General features: G+C 33.4%; 1 protein-coding gene across 1 annotated transcript in view; it reads right to left on the bottom strand.

The window, feature by feature from the left end:
- LOC145241463 (glutamate receptor ionotropic, NMDA 2B-like) overlaps positions 1 to 14,761 on the bottom strand; it is an 849,005-nt gene that overhangs the window by 300,083 nt on the left and 534,161 nt on the right. The gene's annotated exons all lie outside the window — the stretch shown is intronic.

The following is a 14,761-nucleotide window of genomic DNA, read 5'->3' as shown; positions in this document are numbered from 1 at the left end:
CACAAGTTTGATGTTATAAAGAGATACATGTGCGCGCTTGCATGTACAACAATGACCACCACTTATAACAAAATATTGCATTTAAATTTTCCGCAAATAAGTAGTTTTCCGGATATTAAGCAATGTAACTCTACATGTTATGAGTGGTGACTATTGTTATATGCGCAAGTGCGCATAATTTTCCATTAATGAATTCTATATAACTCGAAGAAAAATAGATTTCTCGAACTACAGAATTAAGCATTGTTTATTTAATATTTTGACACAAAAATATAACGGCAAAACTATTTCTAATTTTTTTCAATTACAGATTACGCATAATATTAATATGCAAGATTGTAATGTGAAACTTTTAGCGTAACATAATTTTTATATAATCTCAAACAATAATTTTAAAAAAAATGAAGTTAAAAACAGTTACATGAAAAATAATTAAATTAAAAACGATAAAAATTGATACAAATGTTCAGAATAGGAATGTACGGATGGACGTCTGAAAAAAAAAGAAAACGTACACCCCTACCTCCTTTTAATATCATGACTTCATTTCGAAACAGCGTTTTGATTAGCTGTAATTTTGCGTTTCCGCATAATCGTGTTTACAAACCTTTATTTGTTGCGTTTTGGCGAACAACAGAATTACTTGCTTTTTGAGGGCATATTAAGCTATATTTTGTACGAACAATGTGTTTTTTTAATTTAATATGTAGGCCTTTACTTTATTAATTATCTCTGAAATAGACCCAAAAAACTAATATTTATCTTTTAAAGGATTTTTACAAAGAATTTATTTAACTTCAAAATTTAACTGAATTGGTTAGCTCGCAGTGAAAACATTTTTCACAACTTTATTTTCACGTGTACAAATACTTTTTTCCTTTAAGAAATTAACTTTAGTCTCTAATCTTTCAAACACAATCAAGAAGTAGTCAGAAACTTACAAAAAAAATTGTGATAAATCGGCTTTCAAAACTATGTCCCTCTATCTTTATCCGCCCATTTCTGCCCGTACCTAATATATATATATATATATATATATATATATATATATATATATATATATATATATATATATAACCATATCGTGTCGGCCATTTTTTTCTTGTTCTCATATAACGCTCGACACTTGTAATTTATTCAAAAAATGTTCCCAATTTTCTGCATTAAGTAAAAATCTAAAAGCTAAAAGATAATAAGCATAAAAATTAAAAGCTGTGCCCACCAGCAATTAAACCATTGAAATAAGTTTCCATTTTCAAGACTTAATACATTAAATTGAATGGTAAATATTGGCTTTAGCTACAACAGAACACCGAGCACTAAAATTTGTTTTACATTAGGTCCACTTGCACAAGTTTATTTAACATGATGACTTTTATAGGTTTTCGGCTATGCTGAAAACGAATATCACAGTTAACTTTATACTAAATATTTACATTAAATCCACCTCCACAATTTTTCTTAAAAATGACTTGTATAGGTATTCGAATATACTGAATCAGAAAATCTAAGTGCGATAAACAAATCTACATTCTGCGACCGACACTGCCCCCCCAATAGCACGGTTTTCACAACTCGCCATTTAAAAGAACAATGTGGAGGTGGACCTAATGTAAATATTAACTAAAAAAGTTATCCACACATGTAAATTAAAAACGTATGTAAAATTGAGAAATTATCAATAAATGGTTAATTTTCTTTTTAATATTCATTCAAAAAGTTAAGCCGATATAAGTAAATCAATTTTTAAAAAATGTTATCAGCGCATGCGTTAACCTTTGAAAAGGAGCGACTAATAAACAAATAGCTGGGTTTCCGTTGAACTTAATGCTCAACGAATACCAAAAAATGTAGAATACCACTTTTGTTTAGGAGAATTTTGCTGAAAATTGATTTGAAAAAAAGATATTATTATTATAATAATAATAATAATAATAATAATAATAATAATAATAATAATAGTAGTAGTAGTATTAAGTTGTTATATATAGTAAAATGTCTACTTTAATTCTACATTTACATGAAAATATAAGTTACATGTATATGGTGCCTGGCAAAATTTCAATCTTGAATTTTTGTGTCTTATCCGTTCTAAGACAGCCTTAGCTAAGGTCAAGGTCTATCTTTAGATTGATATATCAATGAACTTTGTAGGCCCATAAATAACAGAGATATCGTCTTTTAAATTTGGTAACTTTTCCATAAAAATTCACATTTTTTAAAAAGATCAAGGTTATATCTCAGAAATCCCTTGACCTTGAGATGTGTAGCAGGTGCCAATCAATTCCTTTCATGGAGATCTATAAGTGTAGCAAATTTTTAAAAATTCCGTGTCGGACATGGTTTCACTCCTTGTCGATTTGACATGGGATGAACCATATTCATGATACTAATATAAAAATGATGTAAATTTATTTTACTGATGCCAAAAAAGAAAAAAATAATGATTTTCGCTTTTGCCCGTCATTGAGAAACCTGACAAAAATTAAAAAAAAATGAATTAGAAGACCTCAATTTTTTCACACTCATACGCTAGACACATTTGGGCACCGCCGTTTCTTTGATGTTGGCATCTCTTGTGTGTTAATAATCTGAACTTGTCATGAAATCAATTTTCAAGATACTGATAAAGGCCATACACTAAATCGAGTAATAAACGATTCATGATTATAATTGAAGCAATTTTATTAGTTAAGTTTATATTATTTCCACATAAGACAGACGCAAATACACAGATGGGGACTGAAAATGTAAGTGCGTATTTTTAAAAAAATAATCGTAAATATATTTTACTGAAATGTTTTTCTCATATTTAACCTTATATTTTCATGTAAATATAAAGGGTAAGATTATTATTTAATTATATAACACATTATTATTGTTGTAGTAGTAGTAGTAGTATATGGAAGTCTTCAACAAATCCCTATAAGCAAAAGTGCGATAACGTATTAACACCCCGAAAAACTTTTCGAGGAAGAAAAACATGAATGCTTTTAGAATTTAGAGTTTTACATGAATTTAACGTAAGAGATGACCCGACTTTCTTGAGCTATTCTAGTGCTTTATGGCAGTTTTCTGTGCATTTTTTTTTTGGGGGGGGGGTTATAATCAACTTTTTAAAATGATTAAGTGTGATTATACTAGTCAGACTTGGGGCAGTGATAAAAAATTAAATTTATAGAAAAAACTGATCCCCCAGTTCAAATTCTAAATTTTTAATTTTCGTTTTTTTTTATTTCGTATGTCAAGTTATTTTTAGAATGTACAGTCACACATAATCACCTAAAAGTAGATACTCATTTTGGATGGCAATTACTTAGTTGCGAGTGTTATTACGGTGCCTGAAAACTTGTTCACGAAAAAGACGTATATGGAAAACTAGTTCACGGAAAACTCGTCCATGTTTGCCAGGTAGGAACATTGGCCTATTATTAAATAAATATCGACACATTTCATGACCGTTCTTGCAAGAGATATTGTTTATAAAAGAGAGTACACAGTCCATAATATTTTTAAAAAATATATATTTTTACTTGTTTAGTGTTATTAAAAAAAAGATAAAATCGGTTTTTTAAGTGTTCGTTTTCTCCCTAGTTTGCTAAGTTTCCAGTGATTTAACTTATTTTAAAGTGTTCATTCAGTTCAAAAAACAAGTAGGTTCGAGTGTTACTTGAGAACAAGAAAAACTGTCTGACGTTAGAGGATCGCATCTTGGGAGTTTCGATGATAGCATAAAATAGAAGTCGAAAAAACGTCTTGTTTGTTGATTTATTTATGAGTTTCATAATATATATTTTGGTGCCAAGAAAACTCGCCCATTTTTGCTAGGAAGAAAACTGGTCCGATATTGAATAAATAAATATAACCGTTCTTGAAGGAGATAGTTTTTAAAGGCGACTACGCACCCCTATAAAATTTATTTTAAATTATTGGCACTTGTTTACTCTTGTTTCTTAAAAAATAAACTTAATCACGGAGTCAGGGAGTCAAGACACAAAAAACGAAACCATATATTTATTAAAAAAAAAACTTTTAAGTGTAACACTTTTTGTATTATTATGAAACAAAAAAAGAAAGAAAAAACTTATTATTATCAAAGAAAGCAAATATTTTATTCAGAAGAATTAGTTTTGTTTAAGCAATTCGGGGTTGTATTACTGTACACATAGATTCGACAAGGTTGTCAAAATACAACTATATAACAAATAAATGTTATCAAGTCAAGATAAGTTAGTTTTCTACATAACTGTATATGTTATTAGTGTTTTTATTTAATGTAACATGTTTATTCAGCTCGAAAAGCATATAGTAATTAACGATGTATTGGAAAGTTAAAAATGGCCCCTGACCCTCTCTTTGGCACAGTAAGTTTGGGAAAAGGAGTTAAAAATAATAAATAAATTAGAAAAATTCTGTTAGAAACTCGCTCAATATATGTTACATTAACATAGGCTGACATATATTCGGTGGGTTTTTTAACATTATTTTGTGTAGTTTTTATGTGCAGTAATACACACCTAACAATTCTTGTGTTATTACGAAACAAAAAAGAAAACACTTCTTATATTACCAAATATTAAATTATAATATAAAATAATTTATTAAATTATGTTAATGTTAAAAGAAAATCAAATATTTTGAATAAAATACTTGTTTTATTATTTGACTAGCGGGGGTACTCGGGTGTGTTGGGTAAAAAATCAATATATTTTACGACCTGCCCCAGCATAGTATAAACACCTCCAACCATCCCATGCTAAAAAAGGCTTTCGGAGTAAACAGCCACGCCAACCTCACCATGTTCTGAACGGCTTTCGAGGTTGGGGGGTATTCTGAAAGCCGTTCTTAACATGGGGAGGTTGGGGTGTTTATAATACGCTGGGGCACGTCGTAAAGATTTACCCAAAAATCAAAACAACAGTAGCCAGCCTGGGTGGAGAGAAGTGTTAAAAAATGTTGTAGTAGGCAGGCAGGCTCGAACCCGTAAAGCGAAGGAGGGAAAAAAGAACTAACGTCTTAGCCGATGTCTCCATCGCGCAACCTGGAAGTCGTGAACATCGAAATTAAGTCTAGTCAATCGAAAGGCGATGGTGATTTGGAAAACTGGCGACGCAAAAAAACGACCCCCCTTTTAAAAACTGCCCACATAGCGGCGAAAGAATTAATGTTTTTGGCCAATTTGTGATATTTGTCGTCCAAACGATGGATCTTGAAAACAATACCCATTTGATCAGGTTCCGACGCGTCTGTCAGAAGTTTTTGGCAGACATAGAAACACACACATACATATTTTGCCTTTTATATATTAGAAGACAAAAGATAATATAAAACAGTTCTTTGTTTAAAAGTCTTTTAGGGACACTTTAGCAGTATGCGGCTAAAGTTTGGGTGCGATAACTCCAATTTTTCTTGGTCAAATAACGCGGCGAATAAGTAATAAACAAGTTTTTTTTTCGAACAGAAAATATTTGAAAAACAAAACATTCATTGTATAAAAATGTATCAATATAATTGTAAAAACATTCATTTAAAAGTCTGCGTAAGACAATGTTATTTTAATAAAATAATTTTGTAATGAAAGAAACATTGATTTTTTATAAAGTAAAATAGCTTTTTTTTAACAAATAAATAATTTAAATGAAACATTTTTGTTTAATTAAAGCAAATTTTAAGGGTCAAGAACAAATTAATAATTTAAATGTTTTTATTGAGAAGCGCCACCTAGTGACAGTTTAATGAAATGCACCAAGAAAAGGTGGTTACCGTTCGCATACTGCAGAAGTGTCTTTTATTGTTTCGTAGACACAAAAGCGTTAAAACTAAATTAATTTTCTAAATAAAATATTTGTTTTAATACCAGAAGTGTTTTTTTTTTTTCGTAATAACACAAAATGTGTTAAAAAAAAACAAAGTAATAATTTTAAATAAATATATGGTTTGGGTTTTCGTGTCTTCCGTTCGGTTATGTAACATAACCAGCCGTATCCACTTATGGTAGTTTGACTTTTTCCAACAGTAATCATGGACATTACCTAAAAATATACAAATTTAATGGGGGGGGCTTGCTTTAAAACTATATCTACCTCAGTATTTTCTTTAATTTTCTATTTTTGGGCAATTATCAAGATTCTAAGTTGTGATCCTCTCATGTCCGACATTTTTTTTTCAAAAGTAACACTCGATATTACTTATTTTCTTCTTTAACTAAATAAGCTCCTTAAATTAAGTAAAACAACTAAAAACTTTCAAAGCTAGGTAGGAAACGAGCACCTAGAAAAATCAATTTTGTTTTTTTAAATCCTCCCATCACTAATATATATATATGTATATATATATATATATATATATATATATATATATATATATTGGTCGTTTATACTTCAAATATTATTCTCATTGTTAAACGCAGCTCTTTATTCGAAGCCTCTTTATGATACGTAGTATGGCTCACTGTTTGCTAGAAATAGCGTTTTCACAAAGGTGAATTAGATCCAAATAATTTTGCATATTTCACAATCAGAATTCTATAAAAAAAAAACATGTTTTTTTTTTCAATAAACGGAAGCTGATCTTTATTTTTACAATTTTTTTTTTTTTTTTGATCTTTGAATCCTTTTGCGAGTGCGCTTTTTATCGACTCAATTTTCTTGGCGGGTAAAAAGAATCGCTTTGTCTGCATACAGATACTTTATTCTTCTGTTTCTTTACACACCTCTTCCAATTTCTATAAATACATCTGCTTCAACCGGCAGGATATTTGCATATTTACGCCCTTGGGGTGCAGCGATCTTTCCAGATGACGCCCCCCTTCTTTTTCTTCTCGAAACACTAAAAATATCACAGCTTCCAAGAGGTGAATTTTTTACAAATTTATTATATTTTTCGTTTTGTGTTTTATTACTGCACAAACATTTGCAAAAATAATAACAGCAACACAATTTCAATATTCTGAGAAGGTTTAAGGAAGTAAAAGAGGAGAAAAACAAGATGGAACCTAAGTTTTGTAACGAAATTCTAAACAATTATGATGAAAATATAGTGTTTTTTCCAAACAGTATAATTGAAAATATTGATAAACAAAATGGATTTTAGTAAAACGTTGGTTATGGGAAATATTTCCCTTCAGGAAAATGATGAGTTTTACGAAGAAAAAAAAAAAAATCCAAAACACAATTCTTTGTACAAAAGAACTTCGCATACATAGGAAATTTTATGATTAGTTCATTCTTATATGATAACAATTTCTATTTAAGGTTTTCTGCTTACAAAAGGCTTTATTTAGATTAAATTGATGCTAATTCGTTTAGTATGGGGGAGTGGTTTATTGCGATTTGCCCGATGTACTACTGCCAAATTAGAATTATCCCCGGGAAATCGTTTTTATTTCTACATCTTAAGTACACTTTGCTTATAAATGTACATAAAGTTTTGCACAATAAATGCATATAAGCATTTTATGGTTCGAATCACGAAACAGTGCTCATGGCGCCAGAGCGTCAATAAAGGAGATGAATACTTTTACAGAAAGATCACTTCAGGATAAATGTCTTCGGATTTGGATCGGAGTGTAGTGGTGTTCTATTCGCTCATATGCATCAATATTCTCAAAGATTACCCTCTATTTATATATGTAAGATAAGTTTATTTCAGATCGCCTGAGGCGCACATATTGAGGAATACAAATTGCTCTACCTTATCATCAATACAAACTGTTTTATTTTCAGAAAGGGCGAAATGTTTAATATAATCTGACGCCATGCCAACTTTCCTCTAGGGGGACAAAAATTAACATTCTATTAAAGAATATTACGGACGATTTATTCCTAGTTTGAAACTTTTTTTTTACAAATGGGTCACATTTATCAAGGTCGGAAGGTCACTCAATGATAATGACTGTATAGTAGTTAATGGGAAAATATCGTAGTAATTGTTAGTAGTGGAAATTTGGTGAATTGGATTACTTAAGGGAACAACTCCTCAAGAATTTGTTTACGTTAGACTTCAAGACGACCATACTGCAGTCAGTTGGAAAGCAGGGAAACGGAAGAGAATTCCGCACCGGTGCAGTTCTTAGAAAAATGATAGTGTTTCAGCTAGACGGATGTTTTTTTGTGAAAGGATCGTGATATGTCAAGAGCAATCGTCCAAGAAAAGCTTCTGTCGAGAGATTCGCTAATCCTATGAAATAGAACGGTTAGCACATATGCTGTAGATCTAACAGAAGGAAAACATATTGCATGTCACTAAGGAAGTTATTTCTGGTGAGGTGGTTGACTACTTCTCTATTTGACACAAATTTCAGCAACTTACTGATGACGCACAGATTTATTGGTTTGTACTGATAGGGAGATGACCAATCGCCTGATTTCTTAAAGACGGAATATACTGATGCAGTTTTCCATGTGTTGGGATGCAATTCTCCTTAAGACAATGTTTACACAGCTTTGTAAGCATGGGAGTTCTGCTTGAAGCCTCTTCAGCACTATTATTGGAATGCTATCAAATCCAGTTGCTTAGCTAGAATCAAAGTTTTTGATTAGCTTGGAAACATCACGAATAGATATTTGTATGTCACATAACGTGTTTTCAGATACAGGAGGATATACGAGGGATTGGCATTAGCCGAAATGTTCTTGGCAAGTGTTTGACTTTGTCCGAAGCTCAGGTCCATTGATGATGGTTGCGATAAAGACACTGGTTGTTATTTACTAAAACTGGTAAAAACCAAACCGCTGCGCAACTACGTTGGACTTGAAAGGCTAAGCATACAACTCTCTCTTTATTACTTTTTACAGTGTGTGCTGGCAGTCCTGAAATTGGCTTTAATCTCAGTACATCTATTACATTATAAGAAATGGAAAATGTGATTTCTGTGCGCAATGACATCATCATATTCTGAAGAAAACCATGGCTGGCTGTTATGTTTATGCTGAGACATTTTGGAGGGTATGAAGCAATCTATACTTACAATTAACCATTCCATCAGGTTTGATACTAGAGAGGGGCGTTCTTTTTAAACATGGAACGCAAATATAGGTTTGATAAAAGAGTACGGAAGCTATCCCAGTCAGCCATAGAATATCTATATACTGTACGATGGAGAAATATATCGGCGGACTTATTACATTTCGTGTTTATCTTAACTGATACAACCGAGTGGTCGGAAGATTCCAGTGGAGACACAAGAGAAGTGGAACATAGCTAGTTGTGAGATAAAAGTCTAGGAGACTTGCATACTGACTGTCAGTATCGGGCAAAATGGTGGGCTCGTGAACAATCTCAGTTAGGCCATATCAATGGAGTAATCGTGATAGACAGATGATGAGGAAAAGCTCTATTTAGGTGGGCTAACCATTCCACAATGTGAACATTGAAGTCTCTGCAGACTGAATATTAGCTGTAGGATGAGCAGACAAGATATGGCCAATTTTCTCTGATATGATCTTAACGATTGTAACTCCGCTGTTGTAATGGCGATAGAGGGCAAATATAAACGCAGTGGTGTGCGTATTGCAACTCGGAAGAATAAACGTTTATTCCATCGCCTTTATTAGTGAGATGACTGCCAGGATATACATAGAAATAGAACATTTCTGACATCTCAGGCGACTTCTCACGTAAAAATGCAGCCAAGCTAAAATACAGATTTTTCTCCCTTGTCAGAAAAATCACTAATAATAAATGTGGACTGAATAACAAAGTAGGAGAAGCGAGGGTTACAGGAGTTGCAATAAGGAATCTACAATGCATTGATTAATTTTCATTAAAAAATAATAATAGCAATAAGTATTCTACTTAATATAAGTTTCATTGACATGTTTTGGGTTAAGTATAGCGATAGGTCCGGCTATCACTGAGACAAAGAAAGAAATCAGTTAGCAAAATGTACATATGTAACTAATACGGCAACTCGGCTATTTTACTCAAAAATGATTCAACTTAAAATATTTTGCTAACATACACGACGCTAAGCCGTGCTTTATTAATATGACTATTTGAACAAGCTCCCTAAGAATCGTATCGATAGCTTTTTTTATTTGTGCAGTGATTAAAATATCACATGTATGCATTTCATAGAATGGTAGCCTGTTTAAACTGTAAAGTTACATTCAACCCTATTATTTTCCATGCATCCATGTATAAGGTATATACGCATACAATTAGATAGACATGAAACTATATGCAATGCGTTTAGACGGGCAAAGAATAACTGTTTCGTCATTTTTGAGATATGGATTTATAATTGTGATTATTTTAAAACATTCGTACTACTATTCTCATTTTGTTAATTATTTTTAAAACATTTTAACTGATGTTGTTTCTGATCTTTTTAGGCGATTTTTGGAACTCGAACATATTGTTATTTAACTCAAGAACCTATTCGCAAATCAGAGCTAAACTCATTATTTGATTCCATGATATAAATTGGCTTAGTTACATCAAATATAACAGGATATAATCAATTCAAATTTTATTTTATTCTATAATTAGATCTTACCAAAACCTGCCACTTCGAACTGATTTGTATTTTTCTATTGCGAAACGATACTATATCTACGGGCACATGTTGCTTTCCCAAAACGTTGGAAAAATACCAAGATGAGAATTAGAGAGTGAATAAAAACGATAAATATGTCTTATTTAAAAGGAATTTCTTTGTGTTCTTTTTACTTCAGAAGTAAACAACTTATATTACGTTATGCGACAAGATATTTTTGGTAAACATTAAACTGAAATTGATAGTCAGATAGCTATTGTTGTGAGCGGTTATTATTCAGAGTCAACTCTCACAAGTGATACGTGGGCTAATATAAACACTAAATAGTCTTCATACAAAAATATAAGTGAGACTAGATTGTTTATATAAGTGATAGATTTGAAGACAGTTCTACCGCGGAAGCTAGAATTAGACGGACTAATCAAATGTAATGACTACAAGTGAATAAAATATGCGACATAAAGGCTGCCAACATTTTAATATGTGGTCTCCACTCTCTCTTTCTCTCTATTTCATTTTCAACTCACTTTTCCTAAGTCTCTTCTTTTCTCGCCCCGTCTGTCGCAGCATGACACAATAAGAACAATGTGCAGCTTAAATATCTGAAGAATTAGAAAAATTGAGATGAAGATTAAAACAACGTGCTCACCACTGGATCTTTCTTGCATGGCCGTATTGAAGTCAACAACGTGTTTGATGTTAAATCTTACACAACTTGATATACAACAGATCTCAGAAACAACTGTAAATTAGCAACGTGTTATATTTTTGTCTAACAAAATATTTTTTTAATATTAGTCTCTATGACGTCGAGTACTAACCGCCTCTTGGCGATTCTTTAAACCACATAATTCATGCATGGTGAAACACGCCACTCACTCATTGCCTATGTAGAAATTATGTTATTCCAGTTTATTAATATTACTCATATACGGTTGTTTCGATCGAAAAAGACGTACTCCTTGGTGACAGATTTAAAATAAGTCTATAACTTACACAATATGAGTCATTTCTGTCTATTCACGTCTTTTATGATAATGATATGATAAAAAAAACTATATAATTTTCCATATCAAAAATTACAAAAAGCGCCCAAGGAACAGTCGGAATATCCCTCACCCATCAATGATGTAAATATTTGCTTCAACCAGTGTGATACATCCTGCTGAATGTGAAAGCCGAATGTTCAAAAGAGATGTAACACCCATTTTATTTTAAAATACTTAGCGACGCAAAGGTAGCGAATTTCACGAAGCTAACCGCTTAATATCAGACTCATTTTTATGCAGTACTTAACTTCTTTTTACACAGGCATCACCACATCATCAAGGCCAAGAGGCCATTGTAGGATAAGGGTTAAATGGTAGACAGTAGAAATTGGACAATATAATAATCATTAGTAATGAAAATTCGGTAAATTTGTTAACTTATATGGAACGGCTCATCAAGAACTTGTTTACGTTAGACTTGAAGACAACCATATTGTAGTCAGCCGGAAAGCAGGAATACGGAAGACAATTCCATAGGTGTGCAGTTCTAAGAAAGAAGTTTTGTTCATGGAATCTACGTTTAGATTTAGGCACAGATAAAGAGTGGGGGGAATTATTGATAGTGTTTTCAACTAGACGAGTGTTTCTTGTGAAAGTTTGGCGAGGGGGGACCATAGACTGAAGCTCAGTAGAACACTTTCCTGAAAATAACGATACATCAGAGACAAACTCGCAACATCTCTTCTGTGAGATAGAGGTTGGAGTGAAGAGAAAAGGACATCTACGAGACTACGAAGTCTATTTTGAACTCTATCAAGGAAGGACAATACCTTTCTAGAAGCTCCTGTCCAGATGTGGCAACATGTGCCTCTTATATAGATAGAGAATTGCATCAACAGTGAGATATTTACTGGATCGATAGAAAGATCCCACTATTTTTCCAGCGGCCTTGGCAACAGATTTGATGTACGTGTTCCATTTAAGATCAGGAGTAACGGTCAAGCCCAGAAGCTTGTCAAAACTTGAGGCCTCCTGAAGATGAGAACCATTCATTTCAATTGATGGCAGATGTGGATCAGAATGTTGATAATGTAAAGAGAGAAGCCTGGTTTTTGATGCATTAAAAGTAACCAGCCACTTCTTTCCCCATTGTACCACGTGCTCAAGATCAGAGGAGAGTGAATCGGAGAGAACTTGGTCGTTTACTGTCTTAGATGTGCTACCATAAATGGTAGTGTCATCAACATAAATGTCTACAAATGCTGTAAAAATGTGATTTGGAAGATTATTAATGTGGATCAGAAAAAGAGTTGGGCCCAGGATGGACACCTCAGGGACTCCAGCATTTATACTGTGAGCTTCTGATTTTTACCACTCAACTACTACTCTTATGAACCTGTCAGAAAGAAATGATTTAATAATTGAGAAGTCATTTCCAGCTACACCATAGCTAGAGATCTTGTGAAGTAAACCTTTATGCCATACCCTATCAAAGGCCTTTGATATGTCAAGAGCAATTGCTCTAGAAATGTTGCCTCTGTCAAGAGATTTGCTAACCCTATGAGATATAACTGTAAGCACATCTGCTGTAGATCTAGCAGAACGGAAACCATATTGAGTGTCACTAAGAAGGTTATTTTTGTTGAGATGGTTGATTACTTCTGTATTTAACACAGATTCCAGCAACTTACTTATGACGGACAGGAAACTTATTGGCCTGTATTGAGAGGGGGATGAGCGATCACCAGAATTCTTAAATACAGGGCATACTGATGAGATTTTCCAGGATGATGGGAATCTATTCTCCTTAAGACAACGTTTAAACAGTTTTGTAAGTATGGACGTTAGTTCTGGTTGAAGTTTTTTGAGTACTATAATTGGAGCACCGTCAGGGCCGGTTGCTTTACTGGAATTACTGATTAGCTTGGCAAAATCACTTACATATATATGTATATCACATAGCGTGTTTTTTGATACAGGAGGAAATATTGGGGGTTGGCGACCTTGGTCGCAAAGAGTAGAATTAGCTGCAAAGTTCTTGGCAAAGAGTTTGGCTTTGTCTGATGCTGACGAGATTACCTCAGGTCCATTGATGATAGTTGGAATAGAGCACACACTTTTATTCAGGATTCTGTTTGCTATTTGCCAAAACTGGTGGGAATCAATCCGCTGCCCAGCTCCTTTGGACTTGACGGACTGAGCATACAACTCTTGCGTTCTTTATCACTTTCTTACATTGGTTGCTGGCAGTCCTGAAAGCGGCTTTAGTTTCCATACATCTGTTGGAAGCAGTGGAAAAAGTGATTTCTGTGCGCAATGACAGCAGCACATTCTGGAGAGAACCACGGCTGGCTGTTAGGTTTTTGCTGGAACTTTTTCGAGGATATGAAACGGTCTATACCTACAATTAACCATTCCGTCAGGTCTGATAATATAGAGGATACATCCTTTTTAAACATGGAATACAGAGGTAGATCCGATATAAATGTACGGAAGCTATCCCAGTCAGCCTTAGTGTATCGATATACTGTCGATGGAGAGGTACGTCTGAAGACTTATTACATTTCATTTATATCTTACTTGATAAAACAGAGTGGTCGGAAGATCCAAAAGGAGACAGAACAGAAACTGAACATAGTTCAGGGCAAGTTATGAGAAAAAAGTTTAGTAGACTCGCATACTGGCCGTCATTGTTGAGCACACGGGTGGGTTCGTGACCAATCTGAGTGAGGTCATAAGCAATGGAGAAATCATGACAGAACCTCCCCCTCATCATCGGTCTTGTTTGAGTGGGTCAACCATTCGACGTTGTGAACATTGAAGTCTCCACATACGTGAATGTTAGCTGAAGGATAAGCAGATAGGACTTTGTCAATTTTCTCAGATATCCTTTTATACATAGTAACTCCGCTGTTGTGGGGGTGATAGAGAGTAAATATAAATGCATTACTGTCAGCTAATGCAACACGGAAGCACATTTAGGGTAAGTTAGGATCTTCTCTGGAGATGACTCTATCACATGGAAAGCAATCTTTAATATAGGCACATATGAGGGTCAGATTTAGAAGTTAAGTTAGAGTATCCTTTAATTGTGAACTCATCTACGGAAATAGCCTGTCCAATGCCAGTTTCTCTTAAAAATAAAAGGTCTGGTTTAGTCTCCTGTAATTGGGTTTCAACCTTGGAAGGTTAGAACGTAGACCCATGATGTTGGAGAAGGAGACATGGCAGTAGGGGTCTACGTTGGAAGTTAGAGAACCGGGTTTAATCGTGT

This window comes from Euprymna scolopes, chromosome 20, assembly GCF_053919585.1.
Source record: "Euprymna scolopes isolate OS-2025 chromosome 20, ASM5391958v1, whole genome shotgun sequence".
NCBI classification, from domain to species: domain Eukaryota; kingdom Metazoa; phylum Mollusca; class Cephalopoda; order Sepiida; family Sepiolidae; genus Euprymna; species Euprymna scolopes.
This window is presented reverse-complemented; position numbering and strand designations above follow the sequence as displayed.